At 42.1% G+C, this 21632-nt stretch overlaps 1 protein-coding gene across 3 annotated transcripts in view; it reads right to left on the bottom strand.

The window, feature by feature from the left end:
• SH3GL2 (SH3 domain containing GRB2 like 2, endophilin A1) overlaps positions 1–21632 on the bottom strand; it is a 179994-nt gene that overhangs the window by 59634 nt on the left and 98728 nt on the right. The window contains exon 1 of one of the 3 annotated variants that reach the window (XM_036331229.1): positions 5491–5564. The exons of 1 other annotated variant lie outside the window; for it this stretch is intronic. The gene's annotated coding sequence lies outside the window, so the exon portion shown is untranslated. Of the gene's footprint in view, positions 1–5490; positions 5565–21632 lie in introns of those variants that run through there. One more of the 3 variants, XM_036331230.1, reaches the window with a different exon arrangement.

The following is a 21632-nucleotide window of genomic DNA, read 5'->3' as shown; positions in this document are numbered from 1 at the left end:
ATCAAAAACAACAGAGGCCAGACTGTTGAAAGAAAAATGAGGAAAAGACAAGTAAATTTCGACTGGGGAGGAGAAAATCCAGAAAGAGTGTTTGAGAAAAGTCTTTATAGGCAATAAGAATCCTAAGGCAAACAGAGGAGGAATGGAGAAGAATTGCCTCAGCAAAGTAATGCTGAGAGAAAATATGAAGGAAAATACACGTTTCCGTTGTTAAAAAATTCCACCTAAAACCTGCCTTTTCATTAAAGTTAAACAGAGACAATCTCTCATGCATGTGGCGTGGAAGTTCATGAGACGTTAACAGATACATTTCTCAACCAGACCTGCCAGGAAGCCACCATGCATTTAAGGTGATGTATGAAAAATGTTTAGAATCATTGGCTAGGTCTCAGAAAGGAGTTACTACATCATTATTCAGAGCTTGTAAGTATGTAGCATGTGGGTGGCATGGAAGGCAAAGTAATGTGAGATTCATTCCATAAGGCAACCAGAGAATTTACCCATTCATATTTTTAATTGAAGATGTAAGATTTCAAAGCCTGTAAAAATAGTGAGCACATTTGGGTGAAATGATAGAAGGCTTCCTGAACCCTGATGATTAGTGCTACAAAAGAGATAAGTATATGAGGTGAGAATTTGAAGGTACACTATGAAAACTTCGGCATAGAAATGATCCAAATGAAATCCACAGAGACCATTTATTTATACAATAAGCTTTCTCTGGCTCTCAGAAAAGGTTGGAATTTTTTCCCTGTGTATTTTAAATATGCTTTTACTGTACAGTACTGTTGATCTTGTACAACAGAAGCAAATTTACTAACCAGGCACCAGTGATTTAGATAAAAGACATCTGAGAGAGAAAGGGGGATGGGGCACCAGGGAAGCTGAGATGATGCGCTAACTCAGAGAACCTGCTAATTATTTCAGCGCCCTAGATGCGCATCTCTCACCTACATCTACCACTTCCTACTGGGAGACTATAGTCAGATATGGACACAAATTACTACAGAAGAAAATGGCTAATTTACAAAGAAAGGAAGTGGTGATGGTAGCGGCCCTATCAGACAGTGAAGGGAAGTGACCCAGAGGTGTGTAATCCTGCTGAGCCATTCGGTAATAGAAGGAATTTTTGCAAACCAACATTTTACTGCCCACTGAAAAGCAAAATAGTTAAATTACAAATATAAAACAAGACAAAAAGAATATTTCCAAAAGGAAATGAATGGTGATGATGGCATAGAGAAATAATGGATATTAAATATATTCAACAAGCTCGTGTTCAGCGTAGAGAGGCTAACAGCCACAGGCCTATATGTTGCTACAATATGGAGGGGCAACTGTCATTTGTTCAAAAGTGGAGACGAAGAAAGCTCACTAAAATAACAGATTTCCATAATCACCTTTGCCTTCTCTTGGCAGGCACAGGTCAGGTCAGAGGTTAACTTAAAGAAAGGACGCCTGAAAAGCCACCTTCCTGGGTTCCAAGTCTCCCACTTGCCAGCTATGTCAGGTTGGGCAGGTGCTGCACTTCGCGGCGCCCTCAGATTCCTCATCCGAAAGTAGCCCACAGATTGCACTCCCAAGGGCACATGGAAGCCGAGGAAGTGTGAGCCCTTAGCTATGACGAGGCACATTCTACATGCACCTCGGGCTACATTCTATTTGGCCAGGGGTAGGAGTGTGACTAAGGACCCCACACAGACCATCAGTTCATAAGAACTTTGTTTTGTTTTTCCCTTTTGAAAGGGTCAGAACATCTGGTTCATCTTAAGCAGAGCATTTAAAAATAACCACTAAGGAAGTGTTTATGTTTTCCAGTACTTTTTCTGCTTGCTGCCTCTACTGCTTTTCTCCCTGGATGGGTTCCGTGCAGCAGCAATTAGTGCATCAGAGATGCACCAATGCCGAAAGGCCTGCTAACTTCTGGAGTGCTGTTCACCACCCCTACTCAAGAGACCCTCAGTTTTCACATTGCACACTTTGAAAGCAGATGAAAATTTGCTTTGTCTATTCCCAGGATAAGTCTGAATAATGGTTCAGACATTTGGAATATCCTTTATGTTGCTGTGCTCCAGGGTACATGCTTTCCATTAAGTGGTTATAAAGATTAACAAATACAGATGAAGCTACTGCGTGTGAAGCTGCTTCGAATGGTACCTGGCCCTCCGTGAGTGCCTTAAGTGCTGTCTATAATTGCAGTGATATTATTTGATTATAACATATTTTACATTAGTACTGTAATCGCCATATTATTCTATTAGCAATGCAGACAGGCAGAGGGAAGAGCGTCTGGCTCTAATTCAGTTCATTATCTCCCTGGCAAGAAATTATCTGGGATCACAGGCAGGAGGCAGGAGCACTGCCACTGACACCACTACGGGGTTCTCTGTACAGCTGCCCCTATTTCCCTGCCCTACTTTTCCAACTAATAGTCAAAGCCACAATGACACACCGAGACACAGTGTATAAGTAAACACATGTGTGACCACACATGAAAATATACCTTTTTTTTCTGTACTTCAGCTAGAATGATACTCGGAAATTTAAGAGAAACTTTCCTAAGGAACTAAGAAACAATCAACAGACTAGTTAAGTGAAATATGATACTTTCACTTAGTGGAGCGCACAGCAACCATTGAAAGTGATGGAAAAGACATTCATGAGAATATGAGTCAGACTTAAAAGAAAATGAGTCAGACTTAAAACAGCATGATCCTATCTCTTAAAAAGAAACATGTAGAAAAGGACTAGAGGAGATTACGTCCTCAAAATATCAAAACTATTTTTGGTGAGAGAATTATAGATTAAGTTTTTCTTCTTTTGTTTGTGGATGCTTTTCATAATGAATGTATATTACTTTTGTAACCCTAAAAGGAACCCTGAAATAGTGACATTCCAGGGAAACCACGGGAGGTGGCCGTTTTAATGCTAATTTTCTAAGTCTGATAAAGGGTGGGGTGAGTCTGGATCTAGGAGCAAAAGCCAAAACCTGAAGTCCTGGAGTCAGTGGAACCAGACCACCCATCTCAGGCCGCTGGGCGGAGGTGCCGAACCCAAGCAAGTTATCGCGCAAGAGAAGAGTTGGAGAACTCATGGAGCCTGAGAGACAGACCTCTACAGACCTCGGTTCCTTCCAACAAAGCTTCCCACCTCTCATTTGCCACAGTTGGACCCTGCTCAACAACACATAGCCACTCAGTCTCATCAAAATGTTTCTTCTAGAAGACAATGGAGCGATTATCGTAGCAAACATTAATTGTGTACAGTGACCACATTTTGGCGGCTCACCTATGAAGGGGTCATGGTACAAATGGACACCATGGCTCATAAATTAAGAATGACCAGTTTTAAAAAAATATATTTATTGATTTCAGAGAGGAAGGGAGAAGGACAGAGAGATAAAAACATCAATGATGAGAGAGAATCATTGATTGGCTGCCTCCTGCACACCCACTACTGGGGAACAAGCCCGCAACCCAGGCATGTGCCCTCGGCCGGAATCGAACCTGGGACCCTTCAGTCTGCAGGCTGACGCTCTATCCACTGAGCCAAGCCGGCTAGAGCAAGAATGACCAGTTTAGATAGCCATACACTGTACATCCCCAAGACTATTGGGCTTTCATAAAGTTAAATTTAGAAAATTGAGTATTAAGTCCTTTGTTTTTACTTCTCACATTTCCTTTTCTGTCATTTCATGTAAAGTGTCAAAAGAATGCTAGAAAGTCAACTGCTTGTTTCTTTTGTCCTCTCTCCGGTACAAAAAGGCAGAAGATTGTGTAGTTAATTCATTATCAGGTTAATATTGCTGCATCATGTCTTGGTAACAAGCTAATTTCTTTGTAAGAATAGATGCTGCTAAAATTATAATTTTAGATCCAAGCAGAGTAAATTAAAACACTTTTCCTTTTATTGATAAACTACATATCTACTTGTCAATGATAATTTGGTTTGTTTTGGACAACTACAACTTTACAAATAGGATACTCAACAAATTAAAATATATGGAAGTTTTTATAAATAACTAAGAGAAATAAAAAAAAAATCTGCCTATAAAAATATTTAAGATTTACAGTTTATTATATACAGGCAGAACAAAAAATATAGAAAAGATTCTTCTCACAGTACTATACTTTAAATATTGGTAAGTACAGGGCACTAAAACTTTCAAATGCACTCAGAAACACATGTGTGTGACTCCAAAAGCTTAACTTCATATTTTAGGTAAGATCTTGTTCTTTTTTCGTATTAATAATTTGCCCTCAATTTGGTAGATCATGAAAACAGCGATTGGAAATAGGCCTGGAAACAGTTCTTACAGTTAACTCACATGTACAATGCTTGACGTTCTAGTTTAGAATCTTAGTTAGCCTGGCCACTTTGGAAAGTAAACAATATTCAGCACATTTAATGATAAGGCAGGGGGGAGTCACACTTGTTCTGAGACTGGGCAGGTACTTGATTTTCCATTCATTTTCCCAACACCCCTGAAGAACAGGTAGATTGTAAGATCCAGATACACAACCCTGACTAAACCAGGACATACGGGTATCTTAAGGCTAGACTGAAGAGTCTTGTCTAACTCACCTTTTTGATTCCTCATGATACAAATTCCTGAATTTTTTAAAATATATATTTTATTGATTTTTTACAGAGAGGAAGGGAGAGAGATAGAGAGTTAGAAACAACAATGAGAGAGAAACATCGATCAGCCGCCTCCTGCACACCTCCCACTGGAGATGTGCCCGCAACCAAAGTACATGCCCTTGACTGGAATCGAACCTGGGACCTTTCAGTGCACAGGCCGACGCTCCATCCACTGAGCCAAACCGGTTACGGCCCTGATTTTTTTTTTAAATAAAGCAGACTCAGAAGTTGATGGAGACAAGAAAAAATACAGGGTCAGAGGCAGGGCAAGATTTTCTATCCTCAGCATCACAGTATCACTCCCAAAAATCTTTCTTTCTTTTTTTTTTTAAATATGTCTTTATTGTTGAAAGTTATACAGATGTACTCCTTTTCCCCTTATTGACCCCTTCTGGCCTGCCCTCTGCCTCCACCCCAGGTCTTCACCACATTATTGTCTGTGTTGGTGGCTTATGCATAGAAATACTTTGGTTAATCTCCCCACCAATGTATCTCAAAGTAGGATGGACCCACCGTGCTAGGATTATCCAGAAATGAATTTCAAGTACACAGCAGCTCTCCTGCCCCCAGTACCCACGGAATGGCTAAATCACAATCTTTGGGGGTAGGACCTGAAAAATCTGCATTTGTAACACACTCCTCTAGTCTAAGAAATGCTGCCATATTGTATGCTCTCCCAAATGATGACTACAGCAGCATGCCATGTCTCTATATAGTTCTCTCTCTTAATGTCAAGTATTATAATCTCGGCAAGGCAACGAGATGCTTGAAAAATTACGATGAGAAGCCCTAACACCTGTGTGTGTTGGGCATACAGCGTGACCTAGGGCTACGGAATCACGATACCTGGGTACTGCACCGCTTTCTTCTGAAAGGTGTTTCCTGGCTCCCCGTACGGTAAATGCCGAAGTACTGTCACTGCGATCTGGAGTTTTAAAGTGTTAAACAAAAAGGCATCAGTAGGGCTTGACAGTACACCTCGCTTACAAGGTGTCCACATAAAAGCTCAAGGTGTCTTTATAAGAGCCGAGTCCAAACAATCTGCAGGAGAAAAAAGTTACTTATTGGTATGCTTCCAGCCTCCTGCAAGCACCATCACTTATCAAAACTCATTCGCTGTGTGGAACCCAAAGGTGTCACTCAGAACCTGAAACGGAAAAGGTCCGAGGCAAAACGGGCCTCAGGAAAACGAATGGGGACAGGACAGCTGTTGATACATCTTTGACTACTGCTCATCATCATACCAAACGCACTTATTAACAGTCCTTTTCAGTGCATAAGAGTCACTTTGGAGGCCTTGATTAATTTGATCTTCTCTAAAGGCCTGTGAAGGGCCAGCTCACTTGGCACGCTTTTATAACGTGGCATTTTTACTTTCCCACTGCATCAGTTGAATCTCTTCCCCAGTGAGTTTCTGGGCGGCACAGACAGCATTTTCTCTTCTGCATCTGGCATTCAAGAAGGCACGCACAGGCACAGGGAGCTTTTCCGGAAAGGCCACATCCTACGACTGAGACAACTGAGGCGCAGAGAGATGAGGAGATGCTTATCCTGGGAAGGATGGAAGCAAGCAGCCCTCAAATATGGAAAAGGGATTAGACTGCCTTCACGTGACTTCACTAGACAAATTTAGATGGAAGTCAGAGGAAGAGATTTTAGCTCATGTAAGAAAAAAGCTTCAAACCATGAGAAACATCTAGAATTGGAAATGTGTTCTTTAAAAAGGAAATTTGCCCAATGTGTGAAAGTCTGGGAAAAGCGATGCAGAGAGAGTTTTGGCCATCCGTTGGAGAACGGACCACATAACCTAAAAGTTTCACCCAGCAGAAGACTCCACGAGTCTGTCCCTTGAGATGGCTTACACAGCTGGTAACTGGTAGAGAGAGGATGCGACTCAGCCTTATATCACCATTCCCACCAGACAACATGGATGCCTTTGAAAGACATTGAACTAACAGGTTCTGACAATTCAAAAAGCATGCCATCAGGCTTCAATTCCAGGGCAAGGTGGAGTAAGAAGGACTGACTTCTCCTGCCTGAAACCAGCCAACCCTATGACGCATATGTATACGTGAGTGTGTGTGTGTGTGAGCATGCGTGTGTTTGTGTGTGTGCAAGTAACAACAATTTTCAAGACTGGGCATCAGGAAATGAAGGGCAGTGATCCCTGACTGGCAGAAAACAAATGAGATGAGACCCACAACTGTCCCAATTTTGAGAGGTTCTCCAGCCCACAATGCAAACAGGAAAAACCGGGGTGAAGCCTCAGAGGTCAGAATCTGAGGACAGCAAGGCGGCTGGCACGTGTAAGGCCAAGTTCGAGAGTGGAGCGAGCGACACATGGTCACAGAGAGAACTGGGCAGGTCCGTAGACAGTCCCCTTGACTATTGAGTGGACAACTGATCAGCAGAGGCATGTGAAGAAACCAATCAAAACTGCAGAAAGAACCACCCAAGATTCGAGGGGCCAGTGCCCACCCCTCACATAGGCTAGGAACAGTGCCTATTCCCACCAGACATACTAGGAAGCCGTAACTGACCAAGCATTGAGTAGAGAACTCAAGAGAGCTTGTGCCTCAGTGGTGCCAAGTCAGTTGCTTTAGCTACAGAGTAAACATTGCCCTGGTCCTCCCCAGAAAATCTCAAAAGCCAGACCCAAAAGAATAAAGCTGTTTCCAAGTAATTTAGCTGTATCTAAGAACCAAGTTCAAGAATTTTTATAGGAATATAAAAATACCCAATAAGGTAAAATTCAAATCACACAACCAAAGGTTACCAAACATGTAAAGAAGTAAAAAGAAAAAAAAAATTCATAACGAGGAAAACAACCAATTAAATCCAACCCAAAACTGACACAGATGATAGAATTAGTTTACAAGGACATAAAAAGAATTATACAGAATGCTTTTCAATTAACAATGAGACTGTCCCAATAAAATCATTAGAAGTTGAAAATATGCCCTGACCAGTTTGGCTCAGCGGATAGAGCATCAGCCTGCGGACTCAAGGGTCCCAGGTTCGATTCCAGTCAAGGGCATGTACCTTGGTTGCGGGCACATCCCACTAGGGAGTATGCAGGAGGCAGCTGATTGATGTTTCTCTCTCATCGATGTTTCTAACTCTCTATCCCTCTCCCTTCCTCTCTGTAAAAAATCAATAAAATATATTTTTAAAAAAAGAAGTTGAAAATATGACAAATTGAAATTGTATTTAATACACTTAAACTACTGAACACAGATTAATCTAACCTATCTTAAACACATTGAGAACACAATATCTACAAAAATTGCTGGCAACACAGTACACTGTAGCCACTGCCCAGCATCATGACAGACTATGGTACTCTACATCACTAGCCCAGGAAAAAGTCAAAATCCAAAGTATAGTTTTTATGGAAAGTCAAAAAACCCTAAGTCAAACCATCATAAGTTGAGGACTGTCTGTAATTATATTCCATGTGTTCAAGAAGTAAAATAGACACAGAAAAAAAAATATATCTATAATAAAAGCATAATATGTTAATTAGACTGGACATCCTTCCAGACAAAGCCAGGGCTGTGAGGAAAGCCCAGGTCCCCAGGTGCCAGAGGGAAGCCAATGCAGGCAGCCAGGAGAAGGAAGGCCTACTCTTGCACGAATTTCGTGCATCAGGCCTCTAGTCTATATATATAATAGCCAAGCTACCGGAACAACGGAACGACCGGTTGCTATAATGCACACTGCAGTGGCTAACCGGATGGATCAGGGCCCTGATGGGCCTCCCCCAACTGCCCACAGCTCCTTCCCCCAGCCAGCCCAGCCCAGCCCCAATCGGTTCCCATTGGGGCTGAGCTGGCTGAACACCACCCGTGCACGAATTCGTGCACTGGGCCTCTCGTGTGTGTTTGTGTGTGTGTGTGTATACACACATACTGTGTGGGTCCACTTATATGTAGATTTTTTTCAACAAATAAGCAAAACATTGGGTTTCACGTCTAAAGATTTAACCAACTACAGATGCAGAGGACTGACTTTATTTATTGTTCTACCTTATTTTATATAAGAGCATCCGTGGGTATTGTCATCCTTGGGAGGTGGGATGGGGGTCCTGGAATGAATTTCCTGTAGATACTGAGGGATGATTGTCGTTAAGATTCGGGTGCTCAAGAGTTACATGTGAATTTTCAACTGTGTGGAGGGTTGGTGTCCTTAACCCCCACGTTGTTCAAAAGTCAACTGTATACAGAAAGGATGCAAATCAAACTCCTAGAGATGAAAACTACAATGTCTGAGATGAAAAAATGCACTGTATGACATCAGCAACAAAATATTGCAGAAAAAAAGATTAAAACTGAAAGTATAGCAACAGGAACTATCTGAAAATCAAACAGAGAACTATGTATCTAAAAAATAAAATAAATGAGCATCAGTGAGGTGACAACTTCAAGTGAGCTGCTGTAAGGATAATTAGAGTACACAAAGGGAAGGAGAGTTAGTGAACGAAGCAGGAAAAAGATTTGAAGAATTGTTCAAACTTTTCTCAACATGAGGAAAACTGTAAAGCCACAAATACAAGAAGTCTGATAAACCCTAAACACAAAAATATGAAGAAAATTGCACCACAGCAAATCACAACCAGATTGCTCAAAAACAATGATAAAGGGAAAAAAATCTTAAAAGCATTCTTGAGGAACGAAGACATGCTACATAAAGAGGATTAAAGGAGTAAAAATTTGACAGCATAAACAATACAAAACAAAAAGATTGTGAATCGATTCTTTAAAATACTAAAAGAAAAACACTGTAAACCCCAAATTCTATATACAGTATATAACTTTCAAAAGCAAAGGCAACATAAAGGTAATTTCAGACATAAAAACTTAAATAATTCAACTACACTACAAGAAATGTTAAAAGAAGTTCTTCAGGGGAAGAAAAAAATAACAAAGGGAAATCTGGATCTACACAAAAATAAAGAGCACAGAAAACACTACATGGTTAAATATATGAGATTTTTTTTCCCGTTACTAAATTTTATTTTGCCCTGAGCAGTGTAGCTCAGTTGCTTGAGCATCTTCCCATGCGCCAGAAGGTCATGGGTTTGATTCCTGGTCAGGGTGCATGCCCAGGTTGCAGGCTTGATTCCCAGTAGGGGGTCTGCAGGAGGCAGCTGATTGTTGTTTCTCATTCACATTGATCTCTCTCTCTCTCTCTCTCTCTCTCTCCCCCCCCCTCTGCCTTCCTCTCTCTAAAATAAATAAAAAACATATTTAAAAAATAAAATGTAGTATAATTTAAAAGGTAATTATTTAAACAAAAATAATAAATATGTACTGTGGGGTTTGGAACACAGATAAAAGAAAAGCATCCTACATAATAAAAGGCTAATATGCAAATAGACCGAATGGCAGAACAACCAGAACAACCGAACAACCAGTCACTGTGACGTGTGCTGACCACCAGGGGGCATGCAGGGAACATGGCAGGTGTAGGCCAGGGCAGGATGGTGGAGCAGGTGAGTAGCAGTGCCAGACCAAGGTTCCAGTTACTGTCATTGGGGCGAGCCTCTGGTGGTTACAGAAAATTCTTTGCTCCTGTGCGCCGCAGTCCCGCACCTGCTGCCGGTGCCGGCCCTGCTCGCACCCACAGCCAGTGCTTGGCGCCTGTGCCATCAGTGGGTGCGAGCAGTGGCTGCCAGCCCTGATTGCCCCTGAGGGCTTCTCCACCTCGCCCTGCTCCTGAGGGGTGATGGGGACAGCAGCTGCTGCTTACACCTGCTGACAGGTGCCAGCCCCAATTGCTCAGTGGCAGTGGGAGCGGGGCTGCTGGCAGACAGGGGACCAAGGGACGCAGCGGGAGGGGCCGGGTGGAGCCAGGAGGATGGGCCGAGACCCGCCCCTGTGCCTATAGCAGCCTCTCAGCCCACAGTTCCTTTCAAGGTGCATGAATCCATGCACTGGGCCACTAGTATAACAATAACAACATAAAGGCCAAGAGGGGGAGAAATGAAAGTATACTGCTACCAGGTACCTATGCTATATGTGAAGTGGTAAATATCAACTGACCGTAGACTGTGATACATTACAGATGAACACTGTACTCCATCTAAAGCAACCACTAAAATTACAAAACAAAAGAGCTATGGCCAATAAAACAAAAGAGATAAATTCGAATGATAAAAATAACCCAAGAAAAGCGGGGTGGGGGGGAGGGTTGAATTACAGAGGAAAAGAGAAGAACAGATGGAACAAATAGAAAGTAAATAGCAAGACAATAGATTTAAACCCAAAGATATCAATGAACACATTAAATGTAAGTGTTCTAAAGCACAACAATATCTGCTTGTAAGAAATACACTTTAAACATAAGGACACTAGTCCCGGCCAGGTAGCTATGTTGGTTAGAGTGTTGTCCTGATATTCCAATGTTGTGGGTTTGATCCTTGGTCAGGGCACAAACAAGAACCAACCAATGAACGCACAGATAAATGGAACAATACCCCTCCCCCCTCCGGCTCTTTCCCTTCCTCCCTCTGTCTCCCTCTCAACATAGCAGGTCCTTCCCAGACAATTCCATCCCACCTCTAGTGCCCCTGTCCCAGGGACTTCACACCCTCCTCTAAGGTCCCAAAGCACCTCGTACATATAGTGCCTCTAATAGCACTTCCCTCACTCTCTTAATGGCTTCTTTTTCTGTCTCCCTCGTGGTACTATCAGCTACTTGACAATAAGATTCTTATTTTTATTTCTCTTTATATCTCCAATACCCTTCCACAATGCCTAATACAGAGTAAAAACGTGATATATATTTGTTAAATGAATGAACAGCAGCTCAGGTGTCCAAAGAATAAAAAACATTGCCCTACTATGAAATAAGCAAAGTAACAGAGGAGACAGAATATAGGTTAAACATATGAGTATATAATGCACAGATTATGTATGTACGTACGTAATGAGAAAACCTCCTTTCCTTACATGTAACGTGTAGTCATTCAAATGTTAGTGTCCATTTTCAGTCTTAAGCTCCTGGCCATGCAGTCCCAAGGCCATGCCTAGCACAGCAGAGGGAGAGGGGCCAATTACACACAGCCTACTTGCATGTCAGACTCAGCGGCAGAAAGAGGCTAATGTTTGGGCCACCTCTCCCTGCTGAGGAGTGTCACCCATCTGTGCATGGACTGGGCCTTTCATTTTATGAACACACTACACACACGAACTATGTTCTTGCATCTGGGGCAAGAAATGTGCTATGACTTATTGAGTAAAGGTTTAATAAGCTTCTGCTTTATATTCATATCAGAATAATTAAATATTAATAATAATTGCTGTCTAATAATAAGATATTAAAAGAGTACTTCAACATGCAGCTAAACCTGATGAAAGATTATGGATAATGGCTTTCTTGAAGCAACAATTTAAACTAAAATAAATGGCAGTTTCTAACTGTGCACACCAGATGACTGCTGGGTTTTTGTTAACTTTGTCAATCTTTCCTGGTAACGGAAAATGTATTTTCCAAAAAGATTCTCACTTTCCGGATCGCGCTGCTGCAGGAAAAAGAAAAATTGTCGCAGAGCACACTCCCGGGCTTTCTGTCCATGGGCCAATGTCCATGCCACTGAAGGGGAGCATGCCCTCAGTCCAGACCCAGAAACGGTAGGGAATGACCTCCTCCTGCAGGTAAGAGGCAAGTAAACTAAACACGCTTCTTCCAGGCCAAAAGCATTCTTGCCCTGAATGAGCAAGCTGCAGGAATCACTGCAACCTGCACAGTCAGGAGCATTAGAGGTCAGCCGAACCTCCAGGCTAAACGCTTCACCTAAACTGGAAACAAATACAATGTTTTGATAGCAGGAAAAATCACAACAGCGGGAAATAAACTGATAAACAAAAAGTGTGTCAAGGCTATGGAATCCATTTCTAGACATGGAGAATATTATAGCCTGGTCACTGAAGACTCAGAATTGAAGAAAATATCCTGGTGCTGGAAGTGGAATTATTCTTACATAAACCTTTAAAAGGCCAAATTTCAGTGTTTCAGTTCTGGAAAAATCTAAGATCTGTGGTAACCAAGAACTTCAAATGCACTTCAAATTTCCTTAAACCTGAATCGTGTAATCAGGTTGGCTTTGCATGGCCTAATTTCTTAAATGCGGCCATGCAGACGGCCTTTAAATAGCACTTTTAAAACTGATCTCAGAAGTGGATCTCCCTCGCAGATCTGAAGCACAATAAAGGGCTTGAGCTAAAGGGGTCTGCTAAAGCTACCAGAGAGACATCACCATGAGCTCATCGTTAAAGAACATTTAATTTATAAGTAGAATGTAATACACTTGCTAACTACATACTTGTGGAAAATGTTCTAATAAAGTCGAAATCAAATGGTTCTATACTCCAATTTTACATGTTTAAAAACCCAAGTTAGAATATTTCCAAACTGGAATTGTTCTACTCTAGAATTTCTGAATTACTCAAGATAGACTTTCTCTAGAAATATCTGACATGAAACAGGGTCAAGAATAGTCAAATTCAAAAAAATAAAATGCATGAAGCAAAATCCAGCATCACGGAGTATGAAAATCAAACTTAAGAACAAGTGAAATCATAGAGGAAGCAGAAAAAAGAGAAGAAATAGAGTGGGTGATAAGAATGTCAAGAAGTAGATGCAGCAACTGGGAAGAGCAAAGGTGACCATGAGGAGAAGAAAGAGGACAATAAAAGAATAGTCCAGAATCTAGGCCATTCCCTACCCATCTCAGAGGCCCTGAGGGCAGCACAAATCCACACAACATTCATAATGGAGATGCCCGGAGATAAAGATTTGCTGAATTATCTCCGTACACTCTATTTAGTATACAGCTGACCCTGGAACAACATGGGGGTTAGGGGCACCAACTTCCCATGCAATTGAAAATCCAAGTGTAGCTTTGACTCCCTCAAAGTTAAGTTGCCCCTGAGTATCCATGGGGGATTAAAGAATCCATGATCCCCAGTGGTACCAATCCATGGATCCTCAAGTCTCCTGCATAAAATGGAATAGATCAAGGCATATGGTTGGCCCTCTGCATCTGTGGAATCCCAACCATGATAGAAAGCAGTACAGGTATTTATTGGAAAAAGGCCACGAATAAATTAGTGGACCTGCACGGTTCAAAATGGTGTCGTCCAAGGGCCAACTGTAATGGGGACATCACGGTAAAAAGGGATTTGTAGGCAATATCTGGACAAGACAAGGCCTCACCTTGTATTGGTGGGGATAGGGGGAACCAAATGTGAACAGTAAATACATGTGATGAGTGTGAGAGAGACAGTATATGCCAAGGGGTTATTCATTGCCTGCTTGTGTTGGGACAGGATTTGCTTTGTAGCTGAGGCAGGATTTAGGAGGAAGATCTAAAAGCTGTAAAGTAAATATTTAATGTCAATGAAAACTCTCCTTTCCTGAAATGCATGTATAGATTCATCCAGAAAGTAAAGAATTTTTCATATCAGGTGATGATTGAAATAAAACATTTGTATTTAATTTGACCCTGTTCATAAACACACCAAATTAACAAATGAGACTGCATGACATACACTCAGTATAACGCAGTAAAATACAGGCAGATCACAGAAAATGCCATCAGGTGCCTCCAGCTTACTTAACCCCTGTTTCCTCTGCATTTGTCCTTGGATTACACAGATCTCAAATTCACAAAGGACAACAAACAGCCCCAGAAAAAGAGCTGAGATCTGAAATTAAATGTCCCTGGGGGACCTCTACAGACATTACAAACCCTTTCTATGTAGCCCTAAGAGGTATACTCCGCACCGGCGTCAGAGTCCTGAGTAATGGGAATAATAGTTACTCTTATATCATTTAATTCTCGCAACAGCCTGCTAATATTACAAAAATGAAAGAGTTAAGAGTCTTGCCCCCGGTAACAAAGCACAGGTGGTGCAGTCAGAATGCAGGGATCACCAAGTTCAAAAGCTGAGGTGCTTTCTATCCCTTTAGCACAGTGGTTCTCAACCTTCCTAATGCCGCAACCCTTTAATACAGTTCCTCATGTTGTGGTGACCCCCAACCATAAAATTATTTTCGTTGCTACTTCACAACTGTAATTTTGCTACTGTTATGAATCGTAATGTAAATATCTGATATGCAGAATGTACTTAGGCGACCCCTGTGAAAGGGTCATTCGACCCCCAAAGGGGTCGAGACCCACAGGTTGAGAACCGCTGCAGCAGCTCATAAACGTCTGGTCTTTAGGGCGGGTCCAGCAGGAGTGGGCTGACCACTGGTTAGCAGTGCAGGCGCTGTATCTATCGAGTGGTTATACACAGATGCTGCCTAAAATCCCTTTTTACCCTGAGATGCTACAATTCTCTTACCAAAGCACACTGTTTGCATTTCCTTTCAACACCTTCTGTTTTGTTGAGGCAAAACTCTACCTACAACAGCTTTCTCCGCCTTCTCTGGCTCTTAATTGAGGCTCTCCTATGTGGAAAGCAGGATTCTATTTATGCCATTATTCATTTTAATGTGTGAGATTAGCCTTATACATCAGGAAGGGATGGACAAACAAGAAAGATTCAAGGACCTGAGCTGGCCACCTATGAGATAGCTGATGCTGGGAGGGGGAAATAGGATGCAAATCTTCCTTCACAAGTAAAATTTCCCATTCACACAAAAGAGACTAGAATGAAGACAGAAGCAGTGTGAACCCTATCATCTAACACAGGAAAGATGAAATGCACTGCATTCACTCGTTTTTATGATGGGTAAATGACCATACACGTTTGCCTGGGTGAGAAACCATAAAAGGACAATCAAGTGAACCGGGGATTTCGGCTCCTGCTGCATCTGGCAGAACCAATGGCTGGTGCAGCTCAGAGGATACGGGTTCATGAAAAGGTGCTGGGATCACAAGCAGTGAGGAGAGCTTTAAAGGAGAACATCAAAACGCATTGTCTATCACACCCTCGTGAAAACTCCACACCATCCTGAGAGAACGAAGGTAACTGGTTTAAAGATATGAAAAGAAGTGTGATCCCAGAAAAGGGCACAGGATGGGGACTAGGAGACCTGAGATCCAGGCCCTACTGAGCGAGTCCCCAGAAAAAAAAGAGATAAACTCTCAAATAGTATAATTCTAAATTTTACTTAAAATCTGAAATCTATTGCTTTGACCAGTCTTTAGCTCTAAATCTCAGAAAAACTTTTTCATTAAATTATTCATAATTTTTTTTTAAAAGTGGAGGTATTCTAAACAGTCACACTTGTTTTGAAAAGTCAAATTTATGATTATGACATAGAAATCTGACCTTAATCAATCTCACAATTATTTGGTCTCACAAGCATCTTAAATACCTTCATGAAAAGAGGTTCACCAAGTCTACCTGTTAAAAAGTATTTTCATTGTGTGTTTTTTTTTCCTTAAACTACAAAATCCGTAAAATATTTCCTTTCCCATAGACGAGTGGTTCTCAACCTTGGCTGCACATTAGAATCACCTGGGAATCTTTTTAAAATCCTGATTTCTGGCTTCCAGGTGATTCTAATGTGCAGCCAAGGTTGAGAACCACTGCCATAGACTGTAGCTGATTTTCATTTGGCAAAGGGCTGCAAATTCTGGAGGTGCCTACACATTTCATCTGCATTGAGTCTTCTTGCAAGAGCTTGAGCCTCCTGCCTATAGCTGACATATACACCTGGAGAAATATCTGAGAGACTGCTGGGTTGTCATCTGTGACAGTCCTAAGCGATTTCTAAGGGCGGGATAAAGCAACGAGCTTCAATCAGGTCAGAGCAAGATCCAGGATTAACAAAAGGATAATCGAGGGGCACACCCAGCTGACAGCAAGGCTGATTCAGAGCATTTGGAACAAACATTTCTGAAGTCGTATAAGGTGCTTTTAAAATATATTTATGTGGATATTACTTACCAGAAGATTAATTTTCCTATGACTTAAAAATGATCATGATATTAAGGAATCATTAATAGTTTAGTTATGATAATAGGATTTTAATGTGTTTTAAAGAAAGGCATATATATATATATATATATATATATATATATATATATTTAATCCTCACCTGAGGATATGCTTTTATTGATTTTTAAAGAGAGATGAAGGGAGAGAGATGAAGGGAGAGAGAGAGGGAGAGAGAGGAGAGGGCCATGGCCAGGGCAAGGGAAAGGGAGAGGGAGAGAGAAGCATAGATGTGAGAGAGAAACACTGATCCAATGCCTCCTGAAAGCACACCAACAGGGAATCGAACCTGCAATCTAAGTTTGTGCCCTGACCAAATCAAATCCACAACCTTCTGGTGTACAGGACAGCACTCGAACCAACCGAGCCACCTGGCCAGGCACACAGAGATAATTTTTGGATGACATGTTATGACAGCAAAAATAAACTTCAAAATAAACAAATTAGCCATAAGTGGCTACTGGTTGAAATTATAGGTAGCTGAGGATTCACTGGCCTTTTCCTTACTTTTCCATTTGTTTAAATTTTTCAGTGACCTTGCTTATGGTGTGTTTTTTGCCATGCACCATGATTTCTTCTTATGTAGATGCATATGTAGGTTCTTTTTTTAGAGCTTCTGGATTTGAAGTCATAACTAGAAAGGCTTTCACCAAACTAAGATTATTTTTTTTAAATTCTTCCATGGCTTCCTCTAGTGTCTTTATTTTATTTGTAAGTACTTAGATATTTATTCCATTTACAATTTGTCCTGGTATAAGATATGAGGAATGGGTCCAACCATTTTCAAAGAGGACTACTTATTTGTCCCAATAATATTTACTGGCCGAACTATCCTGCCTTATCTGATTGTAACTGTCATTTGTATCTTATGTTAACTTTCCATATGCATTGGGTCTATGGACTCATTTTTCTAGTCTACTGATCTCTTTTTTTTTCCATCTGCCTTTACTCGGTATACCATTGCAGATATCAAGATAAGATACAGCCATACTGGATTGGAGTGAGCCCTTAATCCAATATGGCTGGTGTTCTTTTAAAGCAGCGAACAGAGAAGTAAACAGACACATAGGGGAAACACCACAAATGCCATGTGATGACACAGGCACGGATTGGAGCGATGTGTCTACACAGCAAGGGACACCAAGGTTTGCCAGCAGCACCAGAACGCGGAGGAACATGGGACGGCTGCTCCTTGGGCCCTAGGGCCTTCAGACAGCATGGCACTACTGACCCCTTCATGTTGGATTCTAGTGTCCAGATGCCAAGAGAATAAATTTCTGTTGTTTTAAGCCACCTAGTTTGTGATTAGTTGTTATAGCGACCCTAGGATATAGGTGGGCTTGTTCTTAAGTCTGTCATATTTTAGGTAATATTTTGTTTTTAAACCTTAAATTTTTTTCACTATTTGGCTATTGTACTTGGCACTCTCAGGACTTGTCCAAGTGCAATTTATAAGGTTATTATTTGAATTTGCTGAGTTTAGAAAAAGGGTGACTCTCTTTCAACTTTTCTCCTTAAAGAAGAGATAAAACTCAACCCTGCTCTTATCACCCATCCTCCCAACCCCACCATTCCTTCCAGGAGAGTGCAGCTCTTCAGTTTCTCTCCATTATTGGTCCCTGATATTCCCCGGACTTTTTGATTAGCTCTGTTATTCATGGAAACATGTAATTGTTATATTTTATCCAGCGTTTCTACATGTTTTGCAGCAAGATTTTGTTTTTTCGAGTTTTCCCTCTGGGAAGATTCTGTGTGAGATTCTCCTGGGTATAGACTGTATTCATTCAGATGCCCAAGGGAGTCTTCTTTGCTGGATTGGTGACTGCACTTTCATTGCCTCCATGTCAGGGGGAGGGGTTATGGAATGATGGAAGGTTACAGCTCAGTTTACTCATGAGGGACCAAGGCCCGATATGAACGACTGGCCAAGGGCTGGCATACTCCCTGTGAGCATGATGAGACACAGCCAAAAGCTCCATCTCTGATGGTAGGCCTTTGGAGGGAGCCCTTCACCTGCCACTCTGCTTGATATGGATCTAACATTAACAACTATCTGCCTGGCATCTTTAGATCATATGTGTCAGTCCTCAGAGTTTGATTTAAAATATCAGAATAAGTGTTTACTTTAGCTTGCAGAGCATGTAGGAAACCATACGGTCTTATTGCTGACAAGATTTCAACATGGGCCACTGTAATATTAAGGAGACCCCTTGAATTAATCAAAAGCATAGAATATAGAAAATTTTCCAAAAAGAAAGGGTTAAGGGGAAACATGAAAAATTTAGAACAGCAAGTGAATTTGGCTAAAGAACAAAAGGTAGCCAGTAACTTGTTATCTTCAGAAAAACAACACAGACAGTCTTAGAAATGAGTACTGGCCAACCTAACCTAACCTAGCCACTAGGAAACTACAGAAACATGGAGCCAGGGCAGAGGACTCCAACAACTTCAGAGTTCTGTTAAGTTTTTGATACACAAGTAAGATTTGGGAATATTGCTTTAAGAAATTTTCATACAGAGTTCCTGAATTTAAATGTATTCTAGTGGGTAAGTCATCTATAATAATAAAAGGGTAATATGCTAATTAGCTGGATATCTTCTGGACATCATTCTGGACATCCTTCCTGACGAAGCTGGGGCCGAAGGGAAGCCAGCCCAGTTCCCGGGTGCCTCCCGGCAGCTGGAGGAGGGAATCCCGGGTCCTGGGTGACAGAGGGAAGCTGGCGCCGGCAGCCGGGGGAAAGAAGGCCTACTCTTGCACGAATTTTCGTGCATCAGGCCTATAGTCTATATATATAAAAGCCTGAGCGACCGTTACGACTGAATGACCAGAACGACCGGTCGCTATGAAGTGTACTGACCACCAGGGGGCAGACACTCAATGCAGGGGCTGCCCCCTGGTGGTCAGTGTGCTCCCACAGCCAACCTCCCCCTGTTGGCTAACCTCCCGTGGGTGGGTGGCAGGGGATGCAGCCCCTTTCCCAGGGGGACCTCGGGGCTGGCGGCCAACCTCCCGCTCCCTGTCCCTTGCCCCTGCCTGCAGGCCCTGATCAGGTCACTACCCACCTGCTACAGTGGTGGTGCAGCAAGAGGCAGTGAGGGCAGTAGGAGGAGGGGAGGCAGGGAACCATGCAGTGGTGGGGTGCCAATGAGGGTGTCGGCGTCTGTTCCTTCTGTGCCTGGCCCAGGGACCGTTGCCTCCTCTCCCAACCCCACCAGGGCATTTGGGCCCTGATCGGCCTGGCCCTGATTGAAATAGCCCCAATCAGCCCTGATCTCTGGTCAGGCCTAGGGAGCCCATCTGTGCACGAATTTCGTGCACCGGGCCTCTAGTATGTATATAAAAACAACAACAATAAAAGGCCATAAATACTCAGCAGACTGAGAGAAATCTGACCACTTCTTCAAATATAGTGAGAGAACATGAGCTAAATAACCCATCCTCTAAATCCAAGTGGGTTGATACAACCATGTCAAAATGAACTTATCTTAAAAAACAACAATAAAACACACACACACACACACACACACACACGCACAATAAATCACAGCAGATGGATCCTGAACACACAGAGGAACTAGAATCCCTGAAGATAATTTTCCCTGTGTGTGGCCATACATTCCCCTTCAGAGCCCGGAATAGCCAGTCTCCTTTCACCGAGGTCACCAGCGCATGTGACGGTGCAGGGCACTCTCACACACTCTTGCAGGGAATTTAAATTGGTGCATCTATTCTAGAATGCAAAACTGCTATATGGGTCAAATTTAATAGGTCTATCTCTTGAGGCAGCAACATGACTCTTGGGTATGAAGTCTAAAGAAATGGTTGAAAATGGGGTTCATCATGAAAACAACCTAAGTGTTCATAATTAGATTACTGGCTAAATAAACAATGGCACATGTCACCAGTGAAACTGCATGGAACACAAAAATGTGGATGAGACACTGAACTGGCAGAGCTGCCCTCCTTCAGAGAGCCACATAGACTTTGCTGGGAGCTTACGCTCAGGAGGCAACACAATAACACAGGCAAAGCGCTGCTGGACAGCCTCCTGGGACCCTTGTTCAGCATGGTGGGAAGGCTGAGGGGCAGGGGCAGCGGCAGGAGATAGATAAATACTGAGGCTCTTTCTGCTTGAAAGCTGATCTCAGTGCATCTCCTCTTTGGACTGTGAAAAGTGGGGGTGGGGTGATAGGAGAGGATACCTTTGAAATTCCTGTCCATCTGGCAAGTACGTATTGCACTTGGTTTTAATTTAGTTTGGAGAAAAATCAGATGTGACCAGTTGTTTCCTTCACCTTGAATGTTATAAAACAGTCCATGCTGGTTGCACAGAAGTTAATATCTTCACCAAATGATTGACAGCGAATCAATCATGGTTATATATATAGAAATACCTCGGGAAATTTTGGCTTTTTCTCCCATGGCATTCGGTACTGAAAATATATATATTACAACTTGCATATACCATACCTTTAGGGAAAAAATAAAAACTAAAAGAAAAAATGAGAAAAGATCTAACTTCCCTTCAAGGTCAAAAATATCTTTCACAGTGTGTGACCTACACAGAACAGGGGCTTAAAGTAAAATTTAGTCCAACTCTTCCACATATGTGGAAACAAAGCCAGAGAGTTTCCAAAATGACCTACCCAGCATCGTTTCGGCCATCTGGTTTAATATTTTATTTCCTTTTTCCTCCTCCTCCCCCTCCCCCTCCCTCTTCCCCTCCTCCTTCCCTCCCCCCGCCCCCCCCACACACATCTGTGAGCATGAGAGAGCCTTCTCTTTATTATTTTCCTAGAACTATAAGCCATAAAGGTTCTTCAACAACTACACTACTTTTCCCATATAAATTTCCCCATGATCCCCTATAAATGTTATCAACTGTTCTCGTTTAAGGGTTAATGACCACAGGGCCTTTGCTTCTCTGTCCAGCATAAAAGGTAAAAGGGGGTATAGAGCACAGGGGTGACGCTGCCTTTCCAACCCATTCCATTTCTGTGTGGACCAGTACAGAGGCTGGATCAAACAAA

Source organism: Myotis myotis, unplaced genomic scaffold, assembly GCF_014108235.1.
Source record: "Myotis myotis isolate mMyoMyo1 unplaced genomic scaffold, mMyoMyo1.p scaffold_m19_p_12, whole genome shotgun sequence".
NCBI lineage: Eukaryota > Metazoa > Chordata > Mammalia > Chiroptera > Vespertilionidae > Myotis > Myotis myotis.
This window is presented reverse-complemented; position numbering and strand designations above follow the sequence as displayed.